The sequence below is a fragment of the Mirounga leonina genome, unplaced genomic scaffold (assembly GCF_011800145.1).
Source record: "Mirounga leonina isolate KUSES-001 unplaced genomic scaffold, KU_Mleo_1.0 Mir_151, whole genome shotgun sequence".
In the NCBI taxonomy this organism is placed as follows: domain Eukaryota; kingdom Metazoa; phylum Chordata; class Mammalia; order Carnivora; family Phocidae; genus Mirounga; species Mirounga leonina.
Genome location: NW_023270377.1, coordinates 25,557,949 through 25,573,457, shown reverse-complemented (window position 1 = coordinate 25,573,457; position 15,509 = coordinate 25,557,949). Strand labels below are relative to the sequence as shown.

Genomic DNA, 15,509 nt, shown 5'->3' with positions numbered 1-15,509 from the left:
AGGAAAGCCCATCAAATATTAAAGTGCTTTCCCTTCTAGGGAGCACAAACTCTGCCTCTCTCTCCATCCCTCCCTCTCTCTCTTTTTAATTGTAATGAACTGTATGCTAAAGAAAAATAATTCAAAACTGCTTCCTATAACTTAATTTTCTTTCTATAATGAAAAAAATTAAATGGAATGGAATGACAGCAAGATTTACCTTCTTGCAAAACAGCTTTTCTAATAGTAAAATAACTGTCAAAGTAGATACTTATTCATTTTACTTCCTAAATGGCATAAAGCCTAATTACTTATCTCTTGGAATTTTTTTTTATCCATACCAGGGAGGTAAGATACACTTTTTATCTAAGTGGGCAGAGAAATAAAGAGAGAAAAGGACTTTAATTATCAATATGGTGTGAGTTTTGATGGGTAACTTGAAAATTTTTCCTTTTCTGTCTTTGGGTTCCTCACTTTGCAAAGCTAGATTCTCATATTAAGAAGCATAAGATTAAGCAATGTACCATCTTCACTTCTGTTCTTTTTAACTTGTGAGGTTATTTAATTAATGAGTAGTTATTCATTATAAGAAAAAACCCAAAGTACAAAATAAACCAAAACAAAACCTCCCAAAAAACTCAGTAGCTAGTTTGGGATTTTAAAAGAGCATATTTATACATTAGATAGTTGGATATATAAGAGCATATGGTGTGTGTATATATACATATATATATAATATATATATGCACACACATACACATATATATACACACATACATATATAAATGTGTATGTGTAAATACACACATTTATATTCTAGTTGTTGAATATTGTGTTTAAAGACAAACACAGATTTGTTATCCATTTTCCATTTTCTTTTGGTCTGATATAAAAGCATTCCCCAATTTGGGGAAGGTCACTATTCCTCTTCATATATTACAACTAAGAGACATTTAGACTCCCATATTAGCAATAATTTACTTAAGTCACATCTGACCCCTTGTAGCAATTTCCTTATCGCCTGGGGTGGCCTGATCTACTGGATTATATTATCCACATAGGTTCAGGAGAAGTGGGTTTTTTTTTTTTTCTTTTTTTACGATTTTTTTTTTTTTTAATTTACTTGAGAGAGAGTGGAAGAGGGGGAGAGCACAAGCAGGGGAAGCAGCGGAGGGAGAAGCAGACTCCCCACTGAGCAGGGAGCCTGATGCAGGGCTTGATCCCAGGACCCTGGGATCATGACCTGAGCCGAAGGCGGATCCTTAACCAACTGAGCCACCCAGGCATCCCCAGAAATGTTTTTATTTGCTCTCTCCTTTGCTGCCCCACACCAAGGACTCAGTCATTATCTACATTAGCTGCTGGTACTCATTTCTCACAAACAGGACAGCCAGGAGAATCTGAACATATTTTACCTAGGTATATTGCTTGTCTCAAATCTAAAAATTAGAATAGAACATTAGGTAGAAATATGAATAAAGCCTGGACTTTTCTTTTTGCTACTAATAGTGTCTCAATATTGGTTTCTTGTGACAAGTATACCATACACTTGCTAACAGTGGAAAAACTGGGTGTGGAGTGCATGAGAACTGCCCTCAACTTTTCCATAAATCTAGAACTATCCTAAAATTAAAAAAATTAATGAAAAAAAAGTCTGAAAAATGTAAAAACAAGTCACCCTGAAACTTCAAATGTGAGATGTAAGGTCTCATTCCCACTTAGTCAATATTCCTTGTGTTTTAGTCAGGTATAATACAGAAGGAAGGTCTAAACATGTTCACAATTTACAACACTGAGGCCTTTTAAAAAGTGGTTCGTCCTATTGGACATAATGTATATGGCGCTTGGCTAGGCATTATTTGTTATACACAGAAATTATAGGTGGAGAAAGAAGAATTTAGAGGCTTTCTGCAACTATGATCCTGAGTAATTTAATATGATAATCAGAATCAAAAGGAAATTGCTGTCTTGACCCCCTCCTTTTTATAGGACTATGTGACAAGACTTACTTATAAGGGGAAAGAAAGGGAACAGCTGAGGAATCATGTTCTCAGTGACAGCTGATACCCTCCGCGCCCAGATCTTCCAAGTGTTCCTCGTGCTTAACTGTACCATTTGCTGTATAAGTTTTTTTAGATGTTTACCAAAATGCAGGGGGATGGCAGAGAAGGGAAAAATTTATTACTGAAGGTGGCTCATCATATTCTACCTTCTAATTTCTTTGTGTTTTTTTTAAACCGCATGGTCAAGGTTTGCCACATACTAATCTGTTTCTTGTATGATAGTGTGGGTTTGTAGGTTCTTTTGGCTAAGGTAAAATACTTGTTTTATGTTAACTATACTGGAATTAAAATTAAATTAAATTACAAATAAAGAAATACTTATTTTCTACTTGGAAAGGCTAGGTCTGGGGAATGAGAACAACCAGTATTTCTCCTTGATTTTACTGGTCCTTTCCACAGCCTAACATGCTTAACCACTGACTAGACTTTTAACCACAGGGACTGATGTATTCCACACATATTGACCATCTATTATATTCTAGGTCCTGTTATAATAGGCATTAGGATTACTGGGTGAATAAGACAGATTGGGTCCTGTTCTCTTGGACTTCTGTTGGAGATTAGGGGCTATAAAAGACAATGATCAACTATATGAAATGATTGCACATTGTCAAAGGACAGACATAACTCATTTTACTGTGCTTTGCTTTATTGTGATTCACAGATATTGTGTGTGTGTATGTGTGTGTTTTTGACAAATTCCTGTGTCGAGCAAGTCTCCTGGCGCCATTTTTCCCAATAGTATTTACTTACTTCGTGTCTCAGTGTCATGTTTTCATAATTCTCACAATATTTTTAGCTTTTCATTATTATTATATTTATTATGGTGATCTGTGTTCAGTGATTACAGCTTGCTAAAAGCCTTGATGATAGAAGTTTTTTAGCAATAAAGTATTTCCCAATTAAGGTATGTACATTTTTTTTAGACATTAAGCCATTGCAACTTAATAGACTACAGTATAGTGTAAACATAACTTTCATATGCACCGGGAGACAGAAAAAATTCATTTGACTCACTTTGTAGTGATGTTTGCTTTATTTTGGTGGTCTGGAACCAAACCAGCAACATCTCAGAGCTATGCCTGTAATACAAAGAAAACAAGCCCAGTACTGTGAAAGTAATGAGGTGAGGTAGGGTGGACACTCACTTTACGTAGGCATTTGGGAGGAGATGCCATTTCAGCTTAGAAAGAGACCCTATAAAGAAAGGTACTTACTTTCTACTTCCAGATTTCCTGAGAATTTTACTTAGAGCAGAAGTAATGATACCATATAATTTGCAACTGTGTATTATTTAACCGTTTACAAAATGAGTTCAAACTGTATAATGTAAAAAAAAAAAAAAGTAAAATGTATATACCCTTCAAGTCAGCAATTCCAATTCTTCATAATTATTAATGATTCTCCACCTTGGTTGCATATTAAAATTACCTGGGGAGATTTTATTAAATACCCATGCCTGGGCTCCACTCCCAGATTCTGATTTAACTGGTCTAGTGGAGGGAGAGGCTGGGGAGCATGCGCAGCGGTATTTTTGAAAGCTCTCCACATGTTTTTAATGTGAAGTCAGATTTGAGAAACACTAACTATAAATACTCACACCTAGGAACCAGGAGTCTGAACAAAGATGATACTACAGTATTTTTTCCGATAGGAAGAAGATCACAACATGAATGCTTGTCAGTAAAAGTTGGTGAAACTGACATGGTACATGTGTGTTTTTCTATTCAATTCTAAGGAATAATGAGGTAGGCCAATATATTCTGATATTGAAAGACCTGTAAGACATGAAAATAGCAAGTTGCAGAATATGGTGTATGGTTTGATACCATATGTATAAATATACTCACAAAAATCTATGTAACTCTGTTCACACGTATGATGCATATCTGTGTTGGCTACTGTTCAGATAGGGGAGAAAAAGAGTTATGGGAACTTCAGAAAGATCCAAGCTGAGTGTAGATTCAGGGACAGTAGGGAAAGATTAGGAAGACTACCTCCTATTATGCCTCAGGACAATGAAGCATGATGTCAAGATTTAGGATATGAATTTGAAAATGATGTCACTGTGTTTCCTAAAATGGTCATGGCTAAGTGTGTTGCAGTGGAAAGGGGATAGCTGAAAATGGCTTAGGATCTGGAACGAGAAGGTACAGGGACTCACTTTCACAGTCTCACTCATTGTTAAGTTCTCCCTTTAACGGCACTCTCTTCCTCTCCATGCTTTCTCAGTTGTGCGCAATTTGTGGATCTCTGGGATACATACTCTACATAGACACACACACACACACACACACACACACCCTACGAGGACACACAGACTCACTGACACACACACACACACACACCGTACAAGACACACAGACTCATTGGTATGCACATGCACGTGCACACATACATCTACATCTTTCTTTGGCAAACAAGTATAGCCCTGGAGAATTAGATCATGCTAAGAGCTTCTTATTATTTATCAAAGGAGACAAGTTTTGAATGCTTATAACTGTGATGTGAAAAACAGTAATATATGTAGATTCACAGCTTCCCCCCACAGCATTTGTTATCTGATGAAAGAGAAAAATATTCTGAACAGTTTCTGTGAGGAATGCAATTAAACAAAGAACCACACTGCTCAGGGGTTACTATGAAGGAAGGTGAGAGCTTTGGGGAGCTCACTGGTGGAGACACAGGTGCTGGTGGAGAACCCAGATGGCAGGACAGGGTGGAGGTCTCCAGGGGTAAACAGAGAGATGGGGGACATGGGCATTTTGAAGTACTATAGAGTTAAGAGATGACAGGAAATTTTAGTAAGAGTTGTAGTGGACTAAGTTCTTGGACTTCCTTGATGTTTTATATAGAGGTGAATAAAATGTAAACTCCTCTTTGGGCTGGATTTATCTTTTATTTATTTATTTTGAAAGATTTTATTTATTTATTTGACAGAGAGAGAGAGAGAGAGAGAGAGAGAACAAGCACGGGAGGGGGAGTGTCAGACAGAGGGAGAGGGAGAAGCAGACTCCCTGCTGACCAGGGAGCCTGATGTGGGGCTCGATCCCAGGACCCTGAGATCATGAGCTGAGCTGAAGGCAGATGCTTAACTGACTGAGCCATCCAGGTGCTCCTGGATTTCTTTAATCCATGACGATACTCAGGGTTGTGGCTGACATATATTAGCTGCTCAGAGTTTATGATGAATAGATCATTTTGGACAATGACATATAATTGTTTAAATAAAAAGTTTTATTGGAAACCACAAGGAAAAGCAAGATGATTTAAAAAAAAAAAGTGTGTCAGTTGGCAAGTGAATAACTGGCAACAACTTTTAATAGAAGTTTTGGATTTCTATTTTAATATCAGGGCTGTGAGCTGACTTGGAACTCCTATTTTTCAGGTATAGGATGTGTCATTGCTGAACTCAGAGTCAGATCTTTCCATAAGCCATGGACAGAGCCTATAGATTGACTCTGTGCTCCTATTTTGATGATAATGCAGTATACAGAACCTGTTGTAGGTGTCGCTATGTTCAGAGCAATATGTTTTTATTAAAGAGGGATTACTTACTTTAGATGTGGGATGGGTGAAAAAATATTACTTACGATTCTTGAAAAAAATATATTAATGCAAATATGTAGTAAAGTTTCCAAGTGTCTACTCATTGAATGCCAAGTGTTTAGCATATGTTACACCTATCTTGTGTAGAGCCCCGGATACAGATCAAGAATACAATCAAATCAGGTTAAAAAAATTTTTTTTTTAAAGAGAGGAAGAGGGTTGCCTGCATGACTCAGTACGTTAAGCTTTCCAAGTCTTGATTTTAGCTCAGGTCATGATCTCAGGGTTGTGAGATTGAGCCCTGCATGGGGCTTCACATGCTGGGAATGAAGCCTGCTTAAGAGTCTCTCTCCCTCTCCCTCTGCCCTTACCCTCCTGCCCTTGCTGGTGCATGCACTCTCTCTCTCTCTCTCTCTCTCTCTCTCTAAAAAAAAGAGGAAAAAATAGCATCTGTGATCTTAGTGAACTTTTTTCTTTTTTTTTTGTAATTCAAAATTCCCCCCTTTTTAAATTTTAAATTCAATTAATTAATTGATATTTATGATATTATGATATTAATTAATATCATGTGTGCTCCTTAATGGCCATCACCCAGTTCCCCCTCCCCCCACCTCCCTCCCCTCCAGCAACCCTCAGTTTGTTTCCTATGATTAAGAGTCTTTTATGGTTTGTCTACCTCTCTGATTTTGTCTTGTTTTATTTTTTCCTCTCTTCCCCTATGAGCCTGTTTTGTTTCTTAAATTCCACATATGAGTGGGATCATATGATAATTGTCTTTCTCTGATTGACTTATTTTGCTTAGCATAATACCCTCTAGTTCCATCCATGTCGTTGCAAATGGCAAGATTTCATTTTTTTGATGGTTGCATAATATTCATTGTGTATATATACCACACCACATATATTTATCCATTCACCTGTCGATGGACATCTGGCTCTTTCCATAGTTTGGCTATTGTGGAAATTGCTGCTATAAATATTGGACCTTCGGACCACTACATTTGTATCTTTGAGTTAAATATCCAGTAGTGCAATTGCTGGGTCATAGGGTAGCTCTATTTTCAACTTTTTGGGGAACCTCCATACTGTCTTCCAGAGTGGCTGCACCAGCTTGCATTCCCACCAACAGTGTAAGAGGGATCTCCTTTTTCTGCATCCTCACCAACATCTGTCATTTCCTGGCTTGTTAATTTTAGCCATTCTGACTGGTGTGAGATGGTATCTCATTGAGGTTTTGATTTGGATTTCCCTGATGCCGAGCGATGTTGAGCACTTTTTCATGTGTCTGTTGGCCACTTGGATGTCTTCTTTGCAGAAATGTCTGTTCATGTCTTCTGCCCATTTCTTGATTGGATTATTTGTTCTTTGGGTGTTGAGTTTGATAAGTTCTTTATAGATTTTGGATACTGGCCCTTTATCTGATAAAACATTTGCAAATATCTTCTCCCATTCTGTCAGTTGTCTTTTGGTTTTGTCGACTGTTTCCTTTGCTGTGTAAATGTTGAAGATTAGTTGACCATAGAGTTGAGGGTCCATTTTTGGGTTCTCTATTCTGTTCCATTGATCTATGTGTCTGTTTTTGTGCCAGTACCATACTGTCTTGATGATTACAGCTTTGTAGTAGAGCTTGAGGTCTGGAATTGTGATACTATCAGCTTTGGTTTTCTTTTTCAATATTCCTCTGGCTACTTGGGGTCTTTTCTGGTTCCATACAAATTTTAGGATTATTTGTGTTCCATTTCTGTGAAAAAAGTTGATGGTATTTTGATAGGGATTGCATTGAATGTGTAGATTGCTCTAGGTAGCATAGACATTTTAACAATATTTGTTCTTCCAATCCATGAGCATGGAACGTTTTTCCATTTCTTTGTGTCTTCCTTAATTTCTTTCATGAGTATTCCATAGTTTTCTGAGTACAGATCCTTTGCCTCTTTGGTTAGATTTATTCCTAGGTATCTTATGGTTTTGGGTGTAATTGTAAATGGGATCGACTCCTTAATTTCTCTTTCTTCTGTCTCATTGTGAGTAAATAGAAATGCAACTGATTTCTCTGCATTGATTTTATATCCTGCCACTTTGCTGAATTCCTGTAGGGGTTCTAGCAATTTGGAGTGGAGTCTTTTGGGTTTTCCACATAGAGTATCATGTCCTCTGTGAAGAGTGAGAGTTTGACTTCTTCTTTGCTGATTAAGATACCTTTTATTTCTTTTTGTTGTCTGATTGCTGTGGCTAGGACTTCTAGTACTATGTTGAATAATAGTGGTGATAGCAGATATCTCTGCAGTGTTCCTGACTTTTGGGGAAAAGCTCTCAGTTTATCCCCATTGAGAATATTTGCTGTGGGCTTTTTGTATATGGCTTTTATGATACTGAGGAATGTTTCCTCTATCCCTACACCATGAAGAATTTTAATCAAGAAGGGATGCTGTACTTTGTCAAGTGCTTTTTCTGCGTTTATTGAGAGGATCATATGGTTCTTGTCCTTTCTTTTATTAATGTAGTGTATCACATTGATTGATTTGCAGATGCCAAAGCACCCTTGCAGTCCAGGAATAAATCCCACTTGGTCATGGTGAATAATCCTTTTAATGTACTGTTGGATCCTATTGGCTAGTATCTTGGTGAGAATTTTTGCATCCATGTTCATCAGGAATATTAGTCTCTAATTCTCCTTTTTGGTGGGGTCTTTGTCTGATTTTGGGATCAAGGTAAGGCTGTCCTCATAGATAGAGTTTGGAAATTTTCCTTCCATTTCTACTTTTTGACAGCTTCAGAAGAATAGGTATTCATTCTACTTTAAATGTTTGGTAGAATTCCCCTGGGAAGCCATCCAGCCCTGGACTCTTGTTTGTTGGGAGATTTTTGATTACTGTTCCAATTTCCTTGCTGGTTATGGGTCTGTTCAGGTTTTCTATTTCTTCCTGTTTCAGCTTAGGTAATTTATACGTCTCTAGGAATGCATCCATTTCTTCCAGATTGCCTAATATGTTGGCTTATAGTTGCTCATATAATTGTTTGTATCTCTTTGGTGTTGGTTGTGATTTCTCCTCTTTCATTTGTGATTTTTTTTTTTTTTAAGATTTTATTTATTTGACAGAGAGAGACACAGTGAGAGAGGGAACACAAGCAGGGGGAGTGGGAGAGGGAGAAGCAAGCTTCCTGCTGAGCAGGGAGCCTGATGTGGGGCTTGATCCTAGGACCCTGGGACCATGACCTGAGCCAAAGGCAGATGCTTAATGACTGAGCCACCCAGGCGCTCCTCATTGGTGATTTTATTTATTTGGGTCCTTTCTCCTTTCTTTTTGATAAGTCTGTCCAGGTGTTTATCAGTCTTATTAGTTCTTTCAAAGAACCAGTTCCTAGTTTTGTTGATCTGTTCTACTATTCTACTCAATCTATTTCATTGATTTCTGCTCTAATATTTATTAATTCTCTTCTCCTGCTGGGTTTAGACTTTATTTGTTGTTCTTTCTCCAGCTCCTTTAGGTATACGGTTAGGTTGTGTATTTGAGACCTTTCTCGTTTCTTGAGAAAGGCTTGTATTGCTATATACTTCCCTCTTAGGACTGCCTTTGCTGCATCCGAAAGGTTTTGAACAGTTGTGTTTTTATTTTCATTTGTTTCCATGAATTTTTTTTTTAATTCTTCTTTAGTTTCCTGGTTGACCCATTCATTCTTTAGTAGGATGCTCTTTAGCCTCCATGTATTTGAGTTCTTTCCAAATTTCCTCTTGTGATTGAGTTCCAGTTTTGAAGCATGGGAATATGCTTTGAATGATCCCAATCTTTTGGTACTGATTAGACCTGATTTGTGACCCAGTATGTGATCTAATCTGGAGAATGTTCCATGTGCACTCGAGAAGAATGTGTGTTCTGTTGTTTTAGGATGGAATGCTCTGAATATATCTGTGAAGTCCATCTGGTCCAGTGTGTCATTCATAGCCATTGTTTCCTTGTTGATCTTCTGCTTAGATGATCTGTCCATTGCAGTGAGGGGGGTGTTAAAGTCCCCTATAATTATTGTATTATTAACAATGTGTTTCTTTAATTTTGTTATTAATTAGCTTATATAATTGGCTGCTCCCATGTGAGGGGCATAAATATTTACAACTGTTAGATCTTCTTGTTGGACAGACCCTTTAATTATGATATAGATTCCTTCTTCATCTCTTATTACAGACTTTGGTTTAAAATCTAATTTGTCTGATATAAAAATTGCCTTCTTTTGATGTTCATTAGCTTTCTTTTGATGTTCATTAGCATGATAGCATGATAAATGTTCCACCCCCTTACTTTCAATCTGGAGGTGTCTTTGGGTCTAAAATGAATCTCTTGCAGACAGCATATTGATGTTTCTTGCTTTTTTATCCAATCTGATACCTTGTGTCTTTTGATTGGGGGCATTTAGACTGTTTCTCATCTCCTACTAACCATTTTGCTCAAGTAACTAAATTTATTGTGTGTGTTCCTTACAGATATAATTTATCAAAAACATAGACACTTGTTTTGTATTTCCCCAAATATTGGGACTATTCAGGTGTTTAGTAAAGTCTTGTTGAATTAGAATGGAATATGTTGTCATAAATCCTTTATACGTTCCTGAAGAAAAGGAGTTGTTGGTTAATTAAGTGTAGTAAACAATAATTGTGAAAATTTGAAATGATTTTTCATTTGAAATGCTTTTTACATTTGTGATAATCACTTTTCAGTATAATATTATGTTTAAAAGTTTGTGTCAATTTCCTCTGATATATCTCTCTAGATAAAATAAGAATTAACTTGGATATGTGAAGAATGTGTGTGTGTGTGTGTAGATGGCAAGATGTTAATAATAGTCATTTTTGAGTGGTAAAATTATAAATGAATTTCCTTTTGCTTATTTATATTTCCTATTTTTCTTCTGTGATTGCAGTTTACTTACATAATAAAAAGCAAATAATAACTTTAAAAGGCATTGATAATGGTTAAATAGAAGTACAACATGCAGAGTTCATGTAAAAGCCTACTTTGAAACTTGCACTTAAGGTTCAGGATTTTTTCCCATCACACTTAACACAGCTCAGTTCATGTCTGTGTGATAATTCTGTGAAAACTTGCCAATGAGAGGCACTTGAAATAAGTGGGTTTCATATATTCCATGCCAGAACAGCTCCTTCTCTAGATTTTGGCCCTTAGTTGACATATCCACTATTCCCAGTAATTTGCTTACCAAAGCTCTTCTATAACCTACAATTTATTTTCTTGTTGGAGCTTTGTCTATAAATTACAATCCACATTTGGTGGATGTGCTCTGTATAAAAACCATATCTTCTTATTGACTTTTTCCACTTAACAAATAGAATAAAAAGTAGAATTCATGGGTCTGAATCTCTCAAGTCCTAAAAAATAGCATTTATTAAACCACACACTATTCCAGTCACAATTTGCCACATCAGGTATCAGAATGTCTTTGTGATTTATTCAAATAATGATTACATAGTTCATAAAGTCCAATATCAAAGCTAAAGCAAGTGGTGAATGGTTGAATTATTCCTCTATTAGATTTTTATCCTCTATTATTCCTCTATTAGACTAGGGAAATTTGGTGAACTTTTGACTAACTATGTGACCATTGACACTTAATTTAGCTTCAGCGAGGCTTAAACACAAAATGAGAGAAGTAAATGGAGTAAGATCTAACTTCTCTTTTTACCACAAGTTCTATGGTTTTGCTTTTTGAATAGCATTATTATTAATGGCCATCTCTTAAGGGTTAACGTGTATTATCTCCATCAATCCTTACAACAACTCCGAGGTAGGTATATAATTTCCATTTTACAGGGATGCCTGGGTGGCTCAGTTGGTTAAACATCTGCCTTTGGCTCAGGTCATGATCCCAGGGTCTTGGGATCCATCCCTGGTCTGGCTCCCTGCTTGGGATCCACCCCTGCTCTCTCTATCACTCACTCTCTCTCTCAAATAAATAAATAAATAAATAAAATCTTTTGAAAAAAGTAATTTCCATTTTATGGATAAAAAACCTCAGGAAGGTAGAAGTAATATGCTAGTTACACACAATAAAAGTGTCAAGAAAACAGAAATAGAACCTGGTTTTGATGCAATCTAAAGCCTAAGCTCTTAACTACTGCTTCCTATTGGCCAAGGGTAGGATAATTACATGTGAAAAACTAGGTATATTATGTCTCAGCTCTTCAGGTATGATAGAATTAAATCTTAGCTTGTAAAAAAGGATTCAGTTGAAGGTTATGTTTCAGAAGAAGAGGGGCTTTAAGCTAGAAAAGGAGGCTAGCAGTGCCAATGGCAGAGAGACCTTGGGAATCCTGGGAGCCACAAAGTGCAAGAATGCAGTGATGGGATCATACTCTTGGATTTATTATCCAGACCACAACTTACACATATGATCATTCACCAATGGAATTATTACCTGTGAGACTTGCAAGATGAACACCTAATGGCAGCCAACAGAGCCTGGATTTGGTCTGGTTCCCACCTGTGTCCCCAGCCTCCCCACGCATCTCCTTTCCCTCTGCAGGTCATGCTGTGGTCTCAGTGACTTTCCCTACGCAGGGCCTGTCTTTGCTGTAGCCTTTGCATGGAAACCTTTTTCACACACCTTTCCATGGCACCTCCTAAGATCATTTAGATTTCAGTTCAAGTGTAACCTCTTCAGAAAGACCTTCCCCAATCATGCAGTCTTAAGTAGCCCTGTCCTGGTCATTTGTTAAGTCAGCATTTGGATTTAGTTTCCTCATTTTGCCTTTTTAAGTTGTGTATTTTTACTTTTTTCCAATACATTTAGGAAGTGAGCTCCATGAGAGGAGGAACTCATCTGTCTTGTTCTATACTGAATCACGAGCTTATGCATAGTAAGCTTAAAACAATGATCTAGTTATTGAATGGATGAATAAACAAATGAAAGAATGTTATGGGTTTTGATGTCTGCCAATTATAATTAAATGACCCAAGACAGTTTGGAACTCCAAAATTTGAGTTTGGAGTCTGGCAACAAGTAGGGAATGGACTGCTAGAACCCATTCTGAAAACATGAAGGCTTTGGTGTTATTTACTCCAAGGAAGGAAAAGCAATGGCCTAAAAGCAATTTTAATTACGTAAAGTGTCATAATAAGAGAACAGTCATCAGCTATTCTTGATATGAGACTAACAGGGATGAGTGAAAAGATTTCCAGTCACAAATAAATAACTTACCAACTGGAGATTGTGAGATACCCCAAAAGTGTTCTGAAATGCTCAAACTGTTTCCTCTTTAGAACATATAGGTGTTTAAGTGAAAGCTTGCTAAGGGACTCGAAGTGGATAATAAAGATAATTTTTAAAATATTTATACTCCTTTCATCACTAAGTTTTTAAGCAGTGTTATTTCTTTAACACTCAATAAATCCCATCCTTGTGTAAGTAGGAGACAGGTATTACTTTCTTCCTTCTACTCTTCGAGTTACCTTGTTAGAGGTCATGCCACTTCCAGGGCAAGCCAGGGCCCATGCTTTGGAATCCTGTCTTCTGAGAGAGAAGGTGAGCCATGGGGAAGTGAAGTCAGCGTGATTCTTTCCATGGGTATCATGCTGCTTCCTTGGAGGGGCAGGGGGTGTAGGGTTTCTCAAGGAAGGACATTTATAGTGATTAAAATTGCTCAGAGCTTGCTTCATTGTGTAATTCTGATACTGTAGTATGTGATTCTGGCAAGAGGAGAGTATGAAAGGGACAGAAAATCCCAGACGATGACACGGAAAGGCATAGGGTATTGATGTTACCTCAAGAAAAGGGGCTGTGGCAGCAAGAGAACACTCACGAAGGTCAGACTCTTGTTCAGGAATGCCTCTTGGTCACCTCCTGAGAAGGGCCAAGGGCAATGATTGTCCTGTAGTCCACTGTCATTCTGTGACAGAGAGTAGAGCTCCAAGAACAAACTGGCAGAGGAGGCTCTGGGAGTTGATATTTTTCTGGGAAAGAAAGCACAAAGTATCTTCTAGAACAAAAGCATTAAGAAAAAAAAAGAACAAGTTCTAAATGTGTGCATACCTTAAAAGCTAGTAATTCTGCTTCTAGGCACATGCCCTACAAAAATGTCTGTGTATATGCATAAAGATATACATAAGCATCCTCAGTAACATTATTCATAATAGCACAAAACTGGAAACAACTCAAATATCCACCAACAGTGGAAAGGACAAGTGAAGTATGGTATATTCATATAATAATATATTATGCAGCAGTAAGAATGGACAAAGTACAAGGACATATGATAAGATGGATCAACGTCATGTAGTATTGAGTTAAAGAACTCAGATCAAAAGACAATATGTACTCTATGATTCCATTCATATGCAGTTCAAAATCCAGTGAATCTGTCTGATGGCATTACCCCTGAGAGGAGGGTGGGCTAGAGACGGAGAGTGAAGAAGCCAGTGTTTACACAAATATATTCACTTTGTGATATTTCATCAAGCTGTACACTTACGATTTTTGTACCCTTCCAAATAGATGTCCTACTTTAATAAAAAATTCAATAAGGAAAAGATGTAATACTGCCCTCCGAAGTAGAATGCATGACATTAAATGGAATCAAAGGGTCAGAGGGATGCTGTTTTTAAGCTTGTTTTAGGAGCCTCAGATAACATAAGCGTAGCTGTCTTCAATTTTGAGGATGGGCAGCAACTGCAGGGACAGGAATAGCCCATGGCTGACGGTGCATTTGCCTCTCCTAGTCCTGGTCAAGGTTTTCTAATTCAGGCGCAAGAGAGTATCCATGTCTTTGGGGAAGCCACACTGTGGCACGTTAGACATTCTCTAGGGACCAGCAGCCTCAGTCCATGTATTTGGAGGAGTTCTAAAGGAGAGGACAGAACAAAGGGCATGCTTGTCCTGCTGTAAACCAGCATCGGGACTTAAAAAATGCGAGACACCTGTTCCCCTGTAATTATAAATCTCACCGTGAGATTTCTAGCTTTTGAATTGCCCGATACATTCTTTTATATCAAGTAATTGTGGGCTTTTCTGATGTGGAGAGAGTTGGGACCATTACAGCTGGGCAGAAAGCAAATGGGGTGGCAACGGCCCTTTTCTCAGCTTGTAATGAACTATTTGTAGTCAAGACCAACGACACATATCGATTCTCATCAAGCGGGATTCTTTACACAGTGAAAACATTGTCTGTCCTGGAGGCGGGCCCCATGAGACTGTTCCTGCTATTCTCTTTCAAATGCACAGATTAAACTCCTCATAAAATGCATCTTCTGACACATCCACACCGTATATATGAATATCCCCTTGGTGCCTTTTTGGCAGTTAGGATTCTTGTAGCTTGAGTGTATCACAGCCTGTGTCCTGGCTCGCAAGGTGAGTTTTTTCCTTCCCTGGAAACTGTAAAGGAAGAAGTCGCTTCCTGTTTGTTGAAATAGGCTGTATATTTCACAAGTTCCATCTCAATAATCTTCTGGAGGCAAGAATGAATTTGGGATTGGACAGGGCATTATGACAGGACTAAATAAATAGCATAACGTCCCTTGACACCTAACCAGCCAGCGATGTTACAATGTGATTTTGAGGCTTTACATTGCAGTTTCTTTCTTCAGCAAACAGAGTCTGAAAGGTTGCACACAGAGACAGAATTTTAAGTCTGAACACTGAGGACACTTGGTCTTTAAACTCCAAAGCAGTCACACAATCCCCTGAGAAGTGCCAGAAACTTTCCAACTAAACTTCATTGTCTGGAATAATTGTCAAATCCGAAATGCTTTAGGTGTTCCCTACAATGTAGCTTTTATGAGATGTATTCATATTCTTGTATGTTTTCCCAGCTGTAAGACTAGACTCTGCCATCCTGTGTCTATAAAGAAAACCTATAGTGATGCACATTGATATTCAAGTCTAGAAATCCGAGATATCTCTTTTTAAAGATTT

The 15,509-nt window shown here is 37.6% G+C and overlaps 1 protein-coding gene across 1 annotated transcript in view; it reads left to right on the top strand.

Annotated features, from left to right (window-relative positions):
* CPS1 (carbamoyl-phosphate synthase 1) overlaps positions 1–15,509 on the top strand; it is a 357,074-nt gene that overhangs the window by 83,647 nt on the left and 257,918 nt on the right. The gene's annotated exons all lie outside the window — the stretch shown is intronic.